This window comes from Cervus canadensis, chromosome 22, assembly GCF_019320065.1.
Source record: "Cervus canadensis isolate Bull #8, Minnesota chromosome 22, ASM1932006v1, whole genome shotgun sequence".
In the NCBI taxonomy this organism is placed as follows: Eukaryota; Metazoa; Chordata; class Mammalia; order Artiodactyla; family Cervidae; genus Cervus; species Cervus canadensis.
The window spans coordinates 58,013,820-58,034,225 of record NC_057407.1 but is presented as its reverse complement, the minus strand read 5'-3'; the positions used below and the strand labels follow the sequence as shown (position 1 = coordinate 58,034,225).

At 38.8% G+C, this 20,406-nt stretch overlaps 1 protein-coding gene across 1 annotated transcript in view; it reads left to right on the top strand.

The window, feature by feature from the left end:
* LANCL2 (LanC like 2) overlaps positions 1–20,406 on the top strand; it is a 108,588-nt gene that overhangs the window by 40,135 nt on the left and 48,047 nt on the right. The window lies entirely within an intron of this gene.

Here is a 20,406-nt window from a genome sequence, read left to right as displayed (position 1 = left end):
ATGATAGTGTTTTATACTTTGTAAAAGAAGTTTTGAACTATCTTCATTGATGAAATGCTTTCTAATTTTTTAAAAAAATTTATTAAAAAAAAAAATCTAGCTTAACAGGCTCTAGAGTGCCAGTGAGGCTCCACCTCACTGGAACTGACACAAATTCATTCTTATTTGTGGCTGAATTATATTCTATTGCATATATGTACCATACCTTCTTTATCCATTCTTCTGTTAATGAACGTCTAAGTTGCTTCCTTGTCCAAGCTGTTGTAAACAGCACTGCTGTGGACACTGGGGTACGTGTGTCTTTTTGAATTATGGTTTCTTAAATATATGCCCAGGGATGGTGTTGCTGGTTCATTTATTCCTCGTTTATTAAGGAATCTCTGTTCTCCGTAGTAACTATCAATTTACATCCCCACCAGCAGTGCCCGAGGGCTCGCTCCTTTCCACATCCTCTCCAGCATTTATTGTTTCTGCAGTTTTGGATGATGGCAGTTCTCTCTGGTGTGAGTTGATGCCTCATTGTAGTTTGGATTGGCATTTCTCTAGTGATCACCATGTGTTTATTGGCCATCTGGATGTCTTCTTTAGAGAAATGTCTGTTCAGGCCTTCTGCCCAATTTTTGATGGGGCTTTGTTTTTCTGATATTGAACTATATGAGCTGCTTCTATATTTTGGAGATTAGTCTTTTGTCAGTTATTTCATTTGCAGTTATTTTCTCCAATTCTCAGGATTGTCTTTTAATCTTCTTTATTGTTTCCTTTGCTGTGCAAAAGGCTTGTAAATTTAATTATGTCCCACTTGTGGGGTTTTTTTTCTTAAATTTCCATTACTCTCAGAGGTGGGTCAAAGAGGATCTTGCTATGATCTCGTCAAAAACTGTATTGCCTATGTTTTCCTCTAAGAGTTTATAGTTTCTGGCCTTACTATTTAAGTCTTTAATCCATTTTGAGTTTATTTTTGTGTGTGATGTTAGGAGGTGTTCTAGTTTCATTCTTTTGCATGTGGCTGTCCAGTTTTGCCAGCACTGTTTATTGAAGAGACTGTCTTTTCTCCAGTGTATGTTCTTGCCTCCATTGTCACAGACAAGGCGCCCATAGGTGCGTGGGTTTATCTCTGGGGTCTCTGTCCTGCCCCATTGGTCTATATTTCTATTTTTGTGCAAGTACCACACTGTCTTGATGACCGTAGCTTTGCAATAAAGTCTAAAGTAAGGAAAGTTAATTCCTCCAGCTCCATTCTTCTTTCTCAAGATTGCTTTGGCTATTGGGAGTCTTTTATTACAAATAGCTGTGAAAAGAAGAGAAGTGAAAAGCAAAGGAGAAAAAGAAAGATATTCCCATCTGAATGCAGAGTTCCAAAGAATAGCATGGAGAGATAATAAAGCCTTCTTCAGCGATCAATGCAAAGAAATAGAGGAAAATAACAGAATGGGAAAGACTAGAGATCTCTTCAAGAAAATTAGAGATACCAAGGGAATATTTCATGCAAAGGTGGGCTCGATAAGGGACAGAAATGGTATGGACCTAACAGAAGCAGAAGATAATAAGAAGAGGTGGCAAGAATACACAGAATAACTGTACAAAAAAGATCTTCACAACCGAGATAATCACAATGGCGTGATCACTCACCTAGAGCCAGACATCCTGGAGTGTGAAGTCAAGTGGGAATTAGAAAGCATCACTACGAACAAAGCTAGTGGAGGTGATGGAATTCCAGTTGAGCTATTTCAAATCCTGAAAGATGATGTTGTGAAAGTGCTGCACTCAATATGCCAGCAAATTTGGAAAACTCAGCAGTGGCCACAGGACTGGAAAAGGTCAGTTTTCATTCCAATCCCTAAGAAAGGCAATGCCAAAGAATGCTCAAACTACTGCACAATTGCACTCATCTCACACGCTAGTAAAGTAATGCTCTAAATTCTCCAAGCCAGGCTTCAGCAATATGTGAACCATGAATCCAGTTGTTCAAGCTGGTTTTAGAAAAGGCAGAGGAACCAGAGATCAAATTACCAACATCTGCTGGATCGTCGAAAAAGCAAGAGAGTTCCAGAAAAACATCTATTTCTGCTTTATTGACTATGTCAAAGCCTTTGACTGGGTGGATCACAATAAACTGTGGAAAATTCTGAAAGAGATGGAAATATCAGACCACCTGACCTGTCTCTTGAGAAACCTGTATGCAGGTCAGGAAGCAACAGTTAGAACTGGACATGGAACAACAGAATGGTTTCAAATAGGAAAAGGAGTACGTCAAGGCTGTATATTGTCACCCTGCTTATTTAACTTATATGCAGAGTATATCATGAGAAACACTGGGCTGAAAGAAGCACAAGCCGGAATCAAGATTGCTGGGAGAAATATCAGTAACCTCAGATATGCAGATGACACCACCCTTATGGCAGAAAGTGAAGAGGAACTAAAGAGCCTCTTGATGAAAGTGAAAGAGGAGAGTGAAAAAGTTGGCTTAAAGCTCAACATTAAAAAAACTAAGATCATGGCATTTGGTCCCATCACTTCATGGGAAATAGATGGGGAAACAGTGGAAACAGTGGCTGACTTTATTTTTCTGGGCTCCCAAATCACTGCAGATAGTGACTGCAGCCATGAAATTAAAAGACACTTACTCCTTGGAAGGAAAGTTATGACCAACCTAGATAACATTTAAAAGCAGAGACATTACTTTGCCAACAAAGGTCCATCTAATCAAGGCTATGGTTTTTCCGGTGGTCATGTATGGATGTGAGAGTTGGATGGTGAAGAAAGCTGAATGCCAAAGAATTGATGCTTTTGAACTGTGTTGTTGGAGAAGACTCTTGAGAGTCCCTTGGACTGCAAGGCAATACAACCAGTCCATCCTAAAGGAGATCAGTCCGGGAAGGACTGATATTGAAGCTGAAACTCCAATACTTTGGCCACCTCATGCGAAGAGTTGATTCATTGGAAAAGACCCTAATACTGGGAATATTGGTGGCAGGAGGAGAAGGGGACGACAGAGGACGAGATGGCTGGATGGCATCACCGACTCAATGGACATGGGTTTGGGTGGACTCCGGGAGTTGGTGATGGACAGGGAGCCCTGGCGTGCTGCGATCATGGGGTCACAAAGAGTTGGACATGACTGAGCAACTGAACTGAAGTGAACTGTATTTCCATACAAATTGTGAAATTTTCTGTTCTAGTTCTGTGAAGAATACCATTGATACTTTGATAGGGATTGCATTGGATCTGTAAATTGCTCTGGGTAGTATTGTCATTTTCACAGTATTAATTCTTCCAATCCAAGAACATGGTATATCTCTGCATCTGTTTGTGTCATCTTTGATTTCTTTCATGAGCTTCTTATAATTTTTTACATACAGGTCTTTTGTCTCTTTAGGTAGGTTTATTCCTAGGTATTTTATTCTTTTTGTTCAATGGTGAATGGGATTGTTTCCTTAATTTCTCTTTCTGGTTTTTCATTGTTAGTGTATAAAAATGCAAGGGATTTCAGTGTATTAATTTTGTGTCTTGCGACTTTAGTATGTTCATTGATTAGCTCTAGTAATTTTCTTGTGACATCTTTATGGTTTTCTATTTAAAGAATCATGTCATCTGCAAACAATGAGACTTCTACTACCTCTTTTCCAGTCTGGATTCCTTTTATTTGTTTTTTCCCTCTGATTACTATGGCTAAGGCATCCAAAACTTTCAGTTTTTCACCATTGAGAATAATGTTTGCTGTAGGTTTGTCACATTTGGCCTTTATTATGATGAGCCATGTTCCATCAATGCCTATTTTCTGGAGAGTATTTTTTTTTTATCATAAATGGGTGTTGAATTTTGTTGAAAGCTTGCTCTGAATCTATTGAGATGATCGTGCAGGTTTTTTTCCTAACAATTTGTTAATATGTATATCACATTGATTGATTTGTGATATTGAAGAATCCTTGCATCCCTGGAATAAAAGCCCCTTGATCATGATGTATGAACTTTTTAATGTGTTGTTGGATTCTGTTTTCTAAAATTTTGTTGAGGATTTTTATATCTAATTTGTTGATGATATTGGCCTTTAATTTTCTTTTCTTGTGGCAGATTTGTCTGGTTTTGGTATGAGGTTGATGGTGGCCTTATAGGACAAGTTCTAGAAAAGTTTGAGCAGGATAAGTGTTAGCTCTTCTCTAAATTTGTGGTAGAATTCCCCTGTGAAGCCATCTGGACGTGAGGTTTTGTTTGTTGGAAGATTTTTGATTACAGTTTCAATTTCTGTGTCTGTAATTGGTCTGTTTGTATTTTCTTTTTCTTCTATTTCAGTCTTGGAAGGTTATACTTTTCTAAGAATATGTCCATATCTTCTTGGTTGTTTATTTTATTGCCGTATAGTTGCTCGTAGTAATCTCCATGATTAATTTCTGCATTGCCTGTTGTAACTTCTCCTTTTTCATTTCTAACTCTATTGATTTGAGTCTTCTCCCTTTTTTTCTTAATGAGTTTGGCTAATGGTTTGTCAATTTTTTTTTATCATTTAAAGAATAAGCTTTTAGTTTTATTGATCATTGCTTTTCTCTCCTTCATTTCTTATTAACTTATTTCTGCTCCAATCTTCATGATTTCTTTCCTTCTACTAACTTTGGGGGTTGTTTGTTCTTTCTCTAGTTGCTTTAGGTGTAGGGTTAAGCAGTTGATTTGAATTTTCTCTTGTTTCTTGAGATAGGCTTGTATCGCTATAAACTTCCCTGTTAGCACAGCTTTTACTTCATCCCATAGGTGTTTTTTTTTTTTTTCTTTTTTGCATCCCATAGGTTTTGAGTGTCACGTTTTCATTGTCATTTGCTTCTAAGTATTTTTTGATCTCCTCTTTGGATTTCTTCAGTGACCTCTTTATTACTCAGAAGTATATTTTTAGCCTCCATTTGTTTGTGATTTTTATAGTTTTTTTTCCCCTTGTAGTTCTCATCTAATTTTATAGCATTGTGGTCAAAAAGATCTTGAGATGATTCCAGTTTTTTAAATTTACCAAGGCTTGATTTGTGACCCAAGATGTGGTCTATCCTGGAGAATGTTCAGGAAAAAAGTGAGAAAAAAGTGAAATCTACTGTTTTGGGGTGAAGTGCCCTGTAGATATCAATTAGGTCCAGCTAGTCCAATATATCATTTAAAGCTCGTGTTTCCTATTAATTTTCTATCTAGATGGTCTGTCCATTGGTGTGAATGGTTAAAGTCTCCCACCATTATTGAGTTACTGTAGATTCCCCCTTTAATAGTTAGCTTTTGCCTATGTATTGTTGTGCTTCAGTGTTGGGTGGATATATATTTATAATTGTTGTATCTTGTTCTTGGATTGAACCTTTGATCATGATGTGGTGTCCTTCCTTGTCTCTCGTAATGGTGTCTATTTTAAAGCCCATTTTGTCTGGTATGAATGTTTCTGCTTGCACTTTCTTTTGTTTTCAGTTTGCATGGAATGTCTTTTTCCAGCCCCTCACTTTCAGTCTGTATGTGTCTCTAGGTCTGAGGTTATTCTCTTGTGAACAGCATATAGAAGGGTTTTGTTTTTATGTCCATTCAGCTAATCTGTGTTTTGACTGGAGCATTTAATCAATTTACATTTATGGTAATTATTGATATATATGATCCTATTACCATTTACTTTTTTTCTTTTGGGTTGTTTCTGTAGGACTTTTCTTTCTCATGTGTTTCCTATCTAGAGAAGTTTCCTTGGCATTTGTTAAAATTGATTTGGTGGTGCTGAATTCTCTTCAGTTTTGCTTCTGTAAAGCTTTTGATAATCTCCTTTGGATCTGATGAGATTCTTGCTAGATAGAGTAATAGTTGTAGGTTTTTTCCCTTTCATCACTTTTAAGTATATCCTGCTACTCCCTCTGACTTGCAGAGTTTCTGTTGAAAGATCAGCTGTTAACCTTACAGGGATCCCCTTGTATGTAATTTATTGCTTTTTCCTTGCTGCTTTTAATATTTTTTCTTTGTGTTTAATTTTCATTAGTTTGACTAATATGTGTCCTGGTGTGTTTTTCCTTGGGTTTATCCTTTATGGGATTCTCTGGTCTCCTTGGACTTGGATAGCTATTTCCTTTCCCATGTTGGGAAGTTTTTGACTATAATATTCTCAAATATTTTTTCATACCCTTTCTTTTTCTCTTCTTCTGGGATCCCTATAATTTGAATATTGATGCACTAAATATTGTCCCAGAGTTCTCTGGAGTGTTGCTATTTCTTTAATTTTTTTTCTTTGTCCTATTCTGCTTCAGTTATTTCCACCATTCTATATTCAAGCTCACTTATCTGTTCTTCTGCCTCAGTTATTCTGCTGTGGGTTCCCTCCAGAGTATTTTTAATCTCAATTATTGTGTTGTTCATTGCTGGCTGTCTATTCTTTATTTCTTCTAAGTCGTTGGTAAACATTTTTCATATATTCTAGATCTATGTTCCATTATATTTATCTGTGCATCCATTTTATTACCAAGATTTTGGATATCTTTACTATCATTGCTCTGAATTCTTTTTCAGGAAGACTACCTATTTCTTCTTCATTTGTTTGGTCTTGTGGGTTTTTACCATTTTTCCTTTGTCTGCTTCATGTTTCTCTTTTCATTTTGTTTAATTTATTGCTTTTGAGGTCTCCTTTTTGTAGGCTTGAAGGTAGAAGTTCCTCTTATTTGTCAGGGTTGCCCCCTGCCCCCATCGCTGGGGTTGGACCAGTGACTTGTGAAGTTTCCCAGTTATGGGGACCTGTTCCTGTGTTCTTGTTGGTGGAACTGTGTCTTGTCTCCCTGAAGGGTAGTGCCATATCCAGTAGTGTGTTTTGGGGTTTCTCTGGGCTTGTTATGGCTTTGGGCAGCCTGTCTGATAATGGGCAAGTGTGTGTTCCTATTTTGCTGAAGGTTTTACTTGAGGTGTCTGGTATTGAAGCTTGCTTGCTTTTGGGTAAGACTTGGTCTTAGTGTTGAGAGACCTTTGGAAGAGCTCTTGGTGATTAATGTTCCATAGTTGGGAGGTCTCTTGGTCCTGAGTCTTGTACTGAGGTCTCCCATCTCAGGGGTTAAGGCCCAACCCCTTAGTGTAGCTCCAAGACGTCACAGGCCACACAGCACAGAATGCAAAACCCCAAGACTAATGGTTAAACCACAATCAAGAACACCCAAAGAAACTCACACACTTATATTGAGAAAAGAGCAAGAAAAAAGAGATGAAAAGAAAAAGAGAAAAACAGGAGTCAAAAATGAAGAGAAAAATCAAGCCATTAAACAAATCTATATGTGAAAATCAGTGCTAAAAACTAGACTAGCACATTGGAGAAGGAAATGGCAGCCCACCCAGTGTTCTTGCCTGGAGAATCCCAGGGACGGCGGAGCCTGGTGGGCTGCCGTCTGTGGGGTCACACAGCGTCGGACACGACTGAAGCGACTTAGCAGCAGCAGCAGCAGGCCAGCACAAATACAAAGTAAAAAGCATGGGAAAATGTAATATAACTAAAGAGTACTGTAAAAACAGGAAAAAATAGAATGAATTCATTTAGAAATAAGATGTTTTAACAAAGGCGAAAGTAGTTCATAAAAAAATAACAAAGGTTTAATAAAGAAAGAACATTAGAACAATATGAAAGAGAAAAATATATAGAGTGATAGCTAGAAGAATGTTGTACTGATTCCTTATTTTCCTCTTCACACGGTGTGCTGTGGTCGGTCTACCTACTCAGAAAGTCTTCCAGCATTTCTGGAAAGGTCTTTGGACCTGTTGTGGGCAGTGTAGTGTCGGCTCAAACTCAGAGTTTGCCTTACTCAGTACTTGGTTTACTTGCTCCCAGGGTCCACAATTTTGGGCTGATTGTGGGGATTTAGTCTGCTGCACCTGCAGCTGCAAGAGCTATTTCCCCTTCTCTCTGGTGCTCACACGGCCCCTGGTTCTCTGCTCTGGTTTAGGCCCTGCCTCTGCTTGTAGGTCTCCTTCTCATGTCTATTTTCCACCTAGACATGAGGGGACAAAAACAGCAGCTTATTAGGGCTCACTTGTTCAGTTGGACTGGGGAAAGAGAGGGGTACGGCAGACACATTTGGGGTGTGTGGGGAGTGCCCACTGAGGCTGAGATCTGCAGAAAGTCACCACACTCTAAGGAAGGTCATGCACCTCCCCAGGGGAATTGGCCTCAGGTTGTGGGTCCCTAGGCAGAGCCAAGCTGCTCAGGCCTCCGGGAAGGTGTGGGCAGTGACCTGTGCCCACTCACAGGATGCTGGCAGTTGCAACCCCTGGGGTCGAGACCACAGTGGCCTCCTGTCCACCGCCTCTGGCCCCCACACTGGCCCTGGCAGCAGTCACGTGTCCCGTGTTCCCCCGTCTGGGGTCACAGACTGCAGTTGCATCTGTTTCTGCATCTGGCCCTCCTGCCAGATTTTCTGTTTCTGGAGTCACTGACGGTCGCTCCCTCCTTGTCCCTCTGGTACTTGTGAGGATGGGGTCCGGCCTTCCCTGAGCATGGGGAGTTAGAGCCTTCCTGCAGCAATGATCTCCTGCCTCTCTGGCAGGCCCAGACTTCCCCCTGAACTCCCTTAGCTGTGTCATACTAACCTCCTCAGAGTGTCTTCATGGTGGTCAACCCCAGTCCTCTCCCTGGGGTCCGACCCCCAAAGCCTGAGCCTCGACACCCAGCCTCCACTCACTGGCAGGCATTCAGGCCACTTCTCGACTGGGAAGGGCTGTTTGGCAAGATCTCTGTGGTGAATTCTCTCGGTTTTGCCTCCTGAGCACCTGTTGCTGGGTTCCCCTCTGAGAGTCCAAAGGTCCCCCCGATCCCTCCCACGAGGGGGTTTCCGAGTGTGTGGAAACTTTCCCTCCTTCATGACTCCCTCCACAGGGCGCTGGTCCCCATCTCAAAATCCTTTGTCTCTTTATCCTTTGCTGTATCTCATTCTTACCTTATTTCAATGATAAGATTGACTGATCCTTTTGGAAGTCACTTGGTCTTCTCCTGGTGTTCAGAAGTTGTTCTGTAGGAGTTGTTCCACATGCAGATGAATTTTTGATGTGTTTGTTGGGGGAAAGGTGATCTCCCCATCTTACTCTTCTGCCATTTGAAGGTCTCCTGGACATTAATATTCTTAAACACTTGCCTACCTGCCCTGAGCCCCAACTGCTTCCATTCTGGGCCACGTGTTCCTTCCAGGCCTGTAATTTTATTTCTAAAGAAATTCCTTCTGCTTGAAGTTTAAATGCCATATGAAGTTAGTATGTCATTTTTGTAACATTAATTACCTGACCTAATATATGTCTGATTTTTTAAATGTGTAATGGGAACAGACTTGCTGTAAGGTCTGTTTTTCTTTGTTTGCTTCTATGTCTTTGTTCTTTGCAACAAGCTGTATTTGTGTGACTCTTCTGGCCGTATAGTTATCAATGATTTAACCTTCTGTTTGCACTCATTTAAATCATTTGTACATATAAAGATTTTGATTTTGATAATTATAATTAAGCAAGCAACCAGTAATAACACTTCACATCAAAAATTTTCATTTCAAAATCAGTTTGCCTTAACTAATCTTTATATTCTTTTTATTATTTTACCATGGTGCCATACATTATAATAGCTACCTAGGGAATATAAAAGAAATGAGACAGACCTTGGTTTTTGTTGTTGTTGTTGTTTATTTATTTTAATTGGAGGCTAATTGCTTTACAATATTGTAGTGGTTTTTGCCATACATTGACATGAATCAGCCATGGGTGTACATGTGTTCCCATCCTGAAGCCCTCCCACCTCCCTCTCCATCCCATCCCTCAGGGTCATCCCAGTGCACCAGCCCTGAGCACCTTGCCTCATGCATCGAACCTGGACTGGCGATCTGTTTCACAAATGATAATACATATGTTTCAATGCTATTCTCAAATCATCCCACCCTTGCCTTCTTCCAGAGAGTCCGAAAGTCTGCTCTTTACATCTGTGTCTGTTTTGCTGGACAGACCTTGTTTTGAGGGATTAGAAACAAAGTATGATTATTGTTAATGACAATTCACATGTAAATTTATAGTCTTTTCTTGCTAAATTTTTATAGTTTAATCAGTAAACAGTATGGACAGAAGTCACCAGGAGCTGGTACTTGTTTTGCAAGTGACACCCAAGTATGATGGCCACGATCGCTGTCTTTGTGTTTATATGTGTACTCACTTATGTTATGCTTTATTATTTGCCTGTTGTGACTACAATATTACATGGTGATAATAGAATTGAAGTTTTCAAACTTTTATACCCAGACAGACATGGAGCTAGTTCTCTTACAGAGCCAAAGAAATTTATCTTAAATATAAAGTTAAATAATTTTGGCTAACTTGAAGTAAAATACAAAGAATACAGTTATTTTGAAAGGAAAAATCAATTATTAGTAGCACAGGTTTCCCCCTATGAAGTCTTTTACTTAAAGCATTTCTTCTTGTTGAAAAGAGGTTTTAGCTCCATTATTGTTAGGCCCCAAATTGGCTAGGCATCGGAATTATCTGGAGAGCTTTATAATAAACAGAGACTCCATTCTAGGACAGTTGTATCAGGAACTCAGAGGGAATCATTGTTTTTTTAAAAATCCCCAATTGTTGTCATTTTGGGGGATCACTGAGAGTTATCATGGAAGTATTTGGCTTGAATGATTTCAAATAATATTTAGGGCTTTGGGGTTCATGTAGCAGTATGGAATCCACTTGGACCCGTACCTCCCTGTCTTGTCTCCTAAAACTGTACAATATAAGAAGAGTAATTGAACCATTCAAAATGTATCTCTTTAGCAAACTATGAGATAGAGAATATACACAAATAATACAGGGTTAAAAACAAATACCATCCAGAATGACTATGGGAAGAGCATTGGTAGAGCAGAGGAAGAAAGACAAAGGATCCAGGGGTGGCAAAATCTGTCCTGTCCCTCCCCACAAGTGATTATTCCCAGCAGGAGTGAGACACACCCTAGGGGAAACTTTGAGGGCATATCTGAGTGAAAAGTGGGCAAGTAGTGCTGGACAAAGCAGAGAAGAAAGGTATCTGGTTATATGGGGAACATAGGTTTTATAGACTTTCTAACAAAGCACTATTCTGAAAAAGAGGATTAACTTAGAAAGCAGAAGCTGCGTTCCTGGTGACACTGCTAATGTGTAGGAAGGAGGGAAACATCAATGGTAGATGCCTTCTGAAACAAAAAGAGAGTCAAAGGAAGGCTGGCCACCAAAAGTCATCATTTATTAAGTAAACTGTTCCTCACCTAAAAAGAAGATGCCTTTCAGATTAAAGCCACTCTCACCATCTTCCTCTTCTAGAGAATCTTCCTATTAATATTTGATCCAGAAAAAGCCATCTGTTTCAAATTTAAGAAAAAGATCAATTATTTACATAATATTAGAAAAAATAAAAAAGAAAATCAGAGTTTGTCAGCAGAAGAAAACATAGCAAGAAAATTCTACTACAAGATGGAAAAAAATGCAGCACTTTTCAGCATTAATTTTGTAACTTAATTATGCAGTATATTCACAATGCAGAAATAAAGGAACTCTGAGAAGAGGTGGTAAGGCAGTAAGATGATGTAAAATAAGAATTGACAGAACTCAAAAAAGAAATTCAAGGAAAAGACAAAATCACGTCAGAAATAAGGACCAAATTGCAAGGAGTTGAAGAAAGAATTGAAACCACAGAAAATACAGGAATACATAAAAGGAAGAGTAAAACAAGAAAAAAATTAAATTGAAGGAAAACTTTCAGTTTCTGCCTGACGTGTGAGGAGTTACTAATAAAATAATTCTGATGGATCCAGAAAATTGGAGTTACATGACAAATAGCTACACCAAAAATAGGAACAATATTCAGGGAGATTCAGAAAATCACAATTTACTAGAGCAGAGACCTACAAAGGGAAATCACCACAAGAACCTAAATTGTAATTGGTTAATGCTAGAAACTCACTGTAGGCAAATATGAGAGAGAAAAAAACTCCAGGAGGACCCAATCATAGGGAGGCTTCCACACTTTTGTGAAGTTAACTTCAGCAGTTATCCCAGGTCCCCACTGTGAATATTGGAGAAAAATCCCTGCATGCTTCTCGTGGGGTTGAGGGGCAAAGGAACCATTTTTAAATATTCCAGAGCATTCTGTTCTTAACAAGGCCAGCCTTCAGGAGATATTATTTTACCAGAGCTTAACCTACTGGATCAGAAGCTAAGCTACCTGGGGAAAGGATAATAGCCGACTCCAGCTCCTCCTGGCATCCTGTCCAACCTAAGGGCAGGAAGACGCTGAGGAGTACCGATGGAGTTCATGGTCCAGGGGCACCTGTTCACTGAAACACTGAGACCTACTCATAGGACCATAGAATGCTTCCACTCCCGCACTCCTGACCACTCCATTACCATAAGACTATTTGCTGCAGTTTCTTTTACCCAGTACTTTGTCTACCTTTCAACAGAACAATTGCTAGACATACTGAAAGGCAAAAACAAGCCAGTTTGAGGCGACTAAATAAACATTAGAGCCAGAACAAGATATGGAAGGAATGTTGGAATTATTGGACCAGGAATTTTTAAATACTATGATGATATGCTAAGGATTTTAAATGAAAGGTAGACAACTTGAAGGAACCCATGGATAATGTAAACAGAGAGATGTAAATTCTAAGAATTGAACATAAATGCTAGAACTCAAATACACGGTAACAAATGAAGAATTGTCTACTAGACACAGCTAAGGAGAGAATCCTTAGCTTAAAGATACAGCAGAAGAAACTTATAAAACTGAAAAAAAAAAAATCAGAATATTCAAGAAATGGGAAACAATGACAAAAGGTTTAACATTTGTGAAATGGGAATACCAGAAAGAAAAGAAACAGAGAAAGGATCAGAAGCAATATTTGAAGCAATAATGACTAAGAATGTTTCCAAATTAATATGCACTAAACCACAGGTCTAGGAAGCTCAGAGAATACCAAACAGGATAAATACCAAAAACAAAGAACAAAAACCTGCATCTAAGCATTTAATATCCAAACTTCACAAAACCAAAGGTAAAGAAATCTTGAAAGAGATACATGCATCCCAGTGTTCATCACAGCACTGTTTATAATAGCCAGGACCTGGAATCAGCCTAAATGTCCACAGCAGAGGAGTGGATAAAGAAGATGTGGGCATATCTGGGCTTCCTTGGTAGCTCGACAGTAAAAGAATCTGCCTGCAAAGTGGGAGATCCAGGTTTGATCCCTGGGTCAGGAAAATCACCTGGAGAACAGAATGACTGCCCACTCCAGTATTCTTGCCTGGAGAATTCTATGGACAGAGGAGCCTGGAGGGTTACAGTATACAATGTAATTTACTCAGCCATGAGAAAGAACTGAAATAATGCCATTTGCAGCAACATATGGACCTAGAGATTGTCATACTGAGTGAAGTAAGTCAGACAGAAAAAGACAAATATTGTATGATATTTCTTATATGTGGAATCTTTAAAAAGGATACAAGTGAACTTATTTACAAAATAGAGTCACAGATGTAGAAAACAAACTTACAGTTACCAGTGGGGAAAGTGGGGAGGGAAAGATAATTTGGGAGAGCGGAATTGACACATACACACTGGTATATATAAAATAGATAACTAATAACGACCTACTATAGCACAGCTTCCCTCGTGGCTCAGTAGTAAAGCATCCCTCTGCCAATGAAGGAGACGTGGGTTCAATCCCTGGGTCAGGAAGATCCCCTGAAAAAGAAAATGGCAATTCACTCCAACATTCTTGCCTGGGAAATCCCATGGACAGAGGAGCCTGGCAGGCCACAGTCCATGGGCTCACAGAGTTGGACACAGCTGAGCAACTAAGCATGCATATAGTACAGGAAACCTTAGTCAATACTCTGTAAAGACCTAGATGGGAAAACAATTGAAAAATGACTGGGTATATGTATATGTATAACTGATTCACTTTGCTTTACACCTGAAACAAACACAGCACTATAAATCAACTATCCTCCAATAATATATATTTTTTAAACTCTTGGAAGAACATAAAGGAAAAAACTGCCCTACTATAGAGAAGCAAGGATCAGAATTACACCAGACTTCTTTTCAGCAACAATGTAAGCAAGTTAAGAGTGGAGTGAAATATTTCAAGTGTTAAGAGTTAAAAAAAGAATCCTAGAATTTTGTACCCTTTCAATTTATCCTTAAATGTGAAGGAGGTATAAAAACTTTCTCAAACAGAAATCAAGGGAATTTGTTGCCATTTGACTTGATTTTCAAGAAATGGTAAACCAAGTCTTTGTGAGAAGGAAAATGGTATTAGTTAGCTACTTGTTGCTTGTCACTCAGTTTTGCCTGACTCTTTGAGACCCCATGGACTTCTTTGTCCATGGGGATTCTCCAGGCAAGAATACTGGAGTGGGTTGCCAGGCCCTCCTTTGGAGATCTTCCCAAGTCAGGGACCGAACCCAGGTCTCCCTCATTGCAGGTGGATTCTTTACAATCTGAGTCACCAGGAGTTACTGGGATCTGCATTTAAAATAAGGAAGAGCTTTAGTGTATGAATAAGTGAAGGTGAAATAAAAACTTTTATTTTTCTTATTCTCAAATGATCTGGCAGATCAAATTATTAGATTGGTGCAAAAGTAATTGCAGTTGTAATTGCAACTAGCAAAAGTAATTACTAGTTGGTACAAAAGTAATTGAGGTTCAAAAGTAATTGTGGTTGATGTTTGCATCAATGAACCGCAATTATTTTTGCACCAAGCACTTTTGAACCCCACTTTTTTGCACCAACTGCAATTACTTTTGCACCAACTTAATATATATTCAAATAACAGCAGTTAATATATTTGTTACATAAGCATATATGTATGTTTATATATATGCACATATATATATGATTATGTATATGTTGTTGTTGTGTCCAACTCTTTGTGACCCAGTGGACTGCAGCACGCCAGCCCCTTCTGTCCTCCACTATCTCCTGGAGTTTGCTCAAATTCATGTCCATTGAGTCGATGGCACTATCTAACCATCTCGTTCTCTGCTGCCCCCTTCTCCTTTTGCCTTCAACCTTTCCCAGCATCAGAGTCATTTCCAATGATTCATTTGTGTCAGGTGGCCAAAGTATTAGAGCTTCAGCATCAGTCCTTCCTATGAGTATTGAGAGTTGATTTGCTTTGACAGGTTTGATCTCCTTGCAGTCTAGGGGACTCTCATGAGTCTTCTCTAGCACCACTATTTGAAAACACTGATTATTGATTCTTCAGTGCTCAACGTTCTTTATGGTCCAACTCTCATGTCTGTACATGACTGCTGGAAAAACCATAGCTTTAACTATACGGACCTCTGTCAGCAAAGTGATGCCTCTGCTTTTTAATATGTTGCCTAGGTTTTTCATAGCTTTCCTTCAAAGGAGCAAGTACCTTTAAATTTCATGACTGCAGTCACTGTTCACACTTGTGATTTTGGAGCCCAAGAAAATAACATCTGTCACTGTTTCCACTTTCCCCCTTCTATTTGCCATGAAGTGTTGGGACCAGATGCCATGAGTTTAGTTTTTTTAATATTGAGTTTCAAGTTAGCGTTTTCACTTTCCCCTTTCACCCTTATCAAGAAGCTCTTCAGTTCCTCTATACTTTATGCCATTGGAATTGGATCATCTGCACATCTGAGGTTGTTGATATTTCTCCCAGCAGTCTTGGTTCTAGCTTATGATTCTTCCAGTCCGGCATTTCACATGATGTACTCTGCATATAAGTTAAGTAAGCAAGGTGACAATAAACAGCCTTGTTGTCCTCCTTTCCCAATTTTGAACCAGTTTTCCATGTTCAGTTCTAACTGTTGCTTATTAACCTGCAAGAAGTGAGACAGGAGACAGGTAAGGAGGTCCCATCTCTAAGAATTTTCCAGTTTTTTGTGATCCACACAGAGTCTTTAGTTAATGAAGCAGAAGTAAATGTTTTTCTGGAATTCCCTTACTTTCTCCATGAGACAGTGAATGCTGGCAATTTGATCTGTGGTTCCTCTGCCTTTTCTAAACCCATCTTGAACATCTGGAAGTTCTCGATTCATGTATGCTGAAGCCTAACTTGAAGAATTTTGAGCATGACCATACTACCGTGTATGTGTTATGTATAAGTAAACTGAACAATAGTAAGATACAACAGAAAGGAAGATGAATTTAGGAACATTTTGTTATTATAAGATACTTGCTCTACCCATGAAGTGTTATAGTGATATTTGTAAGTGGAGTGGGATTAAATTGAAAAAAAATCACATCGCAAAATACAGAGAAAGCATTTGGCAAAATCCAATGCCTATTTGTGATTTAAACATCTCAGTGAACTAGGAATAGAGGGGAACATCCTCAACTTGGTTAAGAACATCACAAAAAAGCTGTCATATTTAATGGTAAAATATTTAAAACTTACCTGCTAAGATCAGCAACATGGTAAAAATGTTGCTCTCCACTGCTTTCAGCATCATACTTGAAGTTCTAGCTGATGTAATAAGACAAAAAAAGGAAATAAAAGGTATGCGGATTCGGAAGGAAGAAATAAAACTGCCTTTGCAGATGTCATAGTCATTCTATGTAGAAAATCAGAATCAACAACAAAAAAAATTTCTGGAACTAATAAGCAATTAGAGAAAAGTTGCATGATATGAAGTGAGTTTGCAAATTGTTTTTTTATATACCAGTAATGAATAAGTGAAATTTAAAGTAAAGAACACAATACCATTTACATTAGCATCCCCCCAAAATACTGAGGTACAAATCTATCAAAATATATACAAAAAATCTGTGAGAGGTAAACTACAAAGCTCTTTATTAAAGATACCAAAAGGAGAGCTAAAATGAGATATTTCATGTTCTTGGATAGGAAGACTCAATATTGTCAAGATGTCATTTCTTCCCAGTTTGATTTATAGATTCAATGCAGTTCCAATCAAAATTCCAACAAGTTATTTTGTGAATATCAACTAACTGATTCTAAAGTTTATATAGAGAGGAAAGAAACTCAGAATATTCCACTCAGCATTGAAGGAAAAGAACAGATGGAGAACTAACACTATCTGACTTTAAGATTTACAAGACTTTTAAGACTATAAGACTCATAAGCTGCAGTAATCAAACCAGTATAGTACTGGTGAAAGAACAGAAGAGAGCCCAGACAGAGAGCCACAGAAATACAGTTACTGATATTTAACAGAGGATCAAAGGCAATGCAGTGTAGCAAAGATGGTCATTTCAACAAATGGTTCTAGAGCACCTGGGCATCCGCATGCTACAGAATGAATCTAGATGCCTTTCAAAAGAATTAGCAAAAAAAAAAAAAAAAAATTAGCAAAATAGATTATGGACTTGAACATAAAATATAAGACTCCTCAAGATAACACAGGAGAAAACCTAGATGACCTTTGGTGTGGAACTGACTTTTTACATACAACACTGAAGATGTGATCTGTGAAAGAAATACAGCCAAAACCCTGGGAATATTGTAGGTTCAGTTCTAGACTATCACAGTAAAGCAAGTTTCACAATAAAATGAGTCATATAAATTTTTGGTTTCTCAGTGCATATAAAAGTTATGTTTAGTCTGTTAAGTTTGTAACAGTATCATGTCCAAAAAAAAAAAAAAAGCAATGTACATACCTTAATTTTAGCAAACTGTATTCATAGTTGCCACAAGTTTGAAGTAGCCACGATGTCTTTCAGTGAGTAAGTCGATAAATGTGCATCTAAACAATGAAGTATTATTCAGCATTAAAAGGAGGTGTGCCAAAAAGAGACATGGAAGAAACTTAAAACTTTCTAGTTTTTCTAGAAGACATTCTCAAAAGGCTACGTACTATATGATTTCAATTATATGGTATTCTGGAAAATATGTAACTATGAAGACAGTAGAAGTGGTTACTGGTCTCAGTGAATTTAGAAGTAGAGGACAGATGAACAGGCAGAACGCAGAGGATATTTAGAACAGTGAAACTGCTCTGGATCTTCCACAGTGGTGGATACATCTTGTTACACACTTGTCCCAGCCGATAGAGTGTATAACACCAAGAGCGTATGCAGTATAAACTGTGGGCTTTTGGTGAAAAGGATGCATCAGTGTCACCTCATCAGTTGTGGTGTTATTGTGGGATGTCCGTAGTTGAGGAGGAGGTGTATGAGAGAAGTATCAACAGGCAGGACATCACCTTGGTGTTAAACCTCTAAGTGGCCACATTCAGAAGTTCACCAGCACCCTGCAAGACTTTCAAGGAGATAAGATTTTAAATCCAGCTAGGTTACCACCCTCCAGACATATAAAATATAACAAAAGGTATAAGAAGAACCTAGAAAATATTTTTATTTAGAGCATTGCAGAGGACTCTGCTAGTGTAGTAGCTTACAAACAGTGGCTCATAGGCCAACTCTGGGGAAAAGTCTGTTTTTTCACAGGCCTGGTACCAAGAAGGGCTTTTATTTATATTCCTAAGAAACCTATCTAGGTTTTTATGGGAAAAACAATTTGCTGACTCCAGCATTAGAAGCTTAGCCACGATACGATTCAAGGAAACATGGACATAAGCATAGAGTAACATTGATTAGGAACAGAATTTTGCAGATAGGAGAACCAGGCATACAAACATCAATAAAATTGAGAAACCTTAAAACAGGAAATTTTGGGAATACATGACTACTTTTCACTACATAAATTTATTTCAAAATATAACTGAAATGGATAATTCTCTGAATACATAATCTACCAAATCTGACACTGGAAGAGATACAACATGTAAATAGATAAAATTCCAAATAAAAATTTGAGAATGTTATCAACTACCTGCCCAAAAATTTCACTGGGAAATTTTACCAAACTTTTGTTAAAGGACAGGAAATCCCAAGGAGAATGACATAAGAATGCTGTAACAGGAGTTCTGTACTGTTTCCCTCTCCCACCCAAAGAAGACTGATTTTGATAATTGCACACAAATGAGAGTACCCTTCTGGGACCCAAGAGTCCAGTGGAGGAGTTACGTGATACCACTGAAGCAAAGAAAAAAAAACATATGGAACTGAGATTGGACACATTGAAAGGGGTAAGAGGAAGATTCCCACATCACCTGTCACCCTATCGTCAACAGCTCAGGGCCAAGAGAGAGACGCTTGGCCTGTGATTTCTCCTGCAGAGGAAAGTGAGAACATATGAGTGAGTGCCCAGCTTCCCCAGCTCTTTGTGAACTGCTGAGGACACCGACTTCTCTCTCACCCCTTTCAGAATACAGAGGTGATCTACATAACTGAGGGGCAAGGAGAGCATAGCAGCCAGGGCTCACAATTCAGCAGGGGACACAAGTCCATAACCACTGTGCAGACTCCATCAGGAGGCCTGCCCGTGAGTCACTGGGGGCACCACCTGTGCATCCCCCCAAACTGGCCCATGGTTACCTCCAACATTCTGCATCCCACACCCACACACTGACCCACCTTAGGTGTGCCCCTGACGGCAGTGTGTGCAACCTTTGTGGGCAGTTACTCAGCATGGGCAGAAAGTTGGCTCAACCCAGCAGGACTGGGAGAAAGCATATACACTTGAGCAGCCCTCAACTACCCTAGGAAAAGCAAACAGGAGACTCAACATTCGCCTGACTTTATGGAATCAGGAGAGGCATACAGTCTTAAGAATTCTCCCCTAACAGGGAACAAACAGTGTGGAGCAGGCATATCCATAGAGACGTTCTGAGAAAGCCTGAGAATCCCTCGTAAGTCTGACAGAAGGCATTTCATTCCTGAAGGCTGTCAATAAAGACTGAAGGAGGTGACTGCATCTTCAGATGCTGAGACAGCAACACACGACTTCAAGAAACATGAAAAATCAAGGAAACATAATACCACTTATACTTCAGAATTTTATAATAAAATAACTGTCCAGTAACCACCCCTAAAGAAATGGAGATTTATGGTTTGTCTGATAAAGAATTATTCAAATAAGTGTTTTTGGAGAAGCTCATGAACTACAAGAAAATGGAGAAACACATTTTAATGAAATCAGGGAAACGATACATAAAACGATACAAAACAGAACAGGAAAACCATACATAATAGAACCAGAAAGGAAGCCTGGAGCTGAAGAATACAAACAAATGACATGACAACTGCAGCAGAAAGCAGCCGCAGCAGAAGGAATCAACAAGAAAAAAATAGCCTATGAGCTTGGAAGCAGGTCATTTGTAATTAACCAGTCAGAGGAGAAAAAACTAAAAAGAATGAATAAAAGTAAAGAAAGCCTACATGAATTAAGGGATGTCATCAAGAAAACAATTAATGCATTATAGGAGTCACAGAAGGAAAAGGCACAGGGGAAAGCAAAAGCTTATTTAAAGAAATAATGGCTGATAATTTTCAAAACCTGGAAAGAGAGATGGGAATTGAGTTCAAGATGTCTGTACTT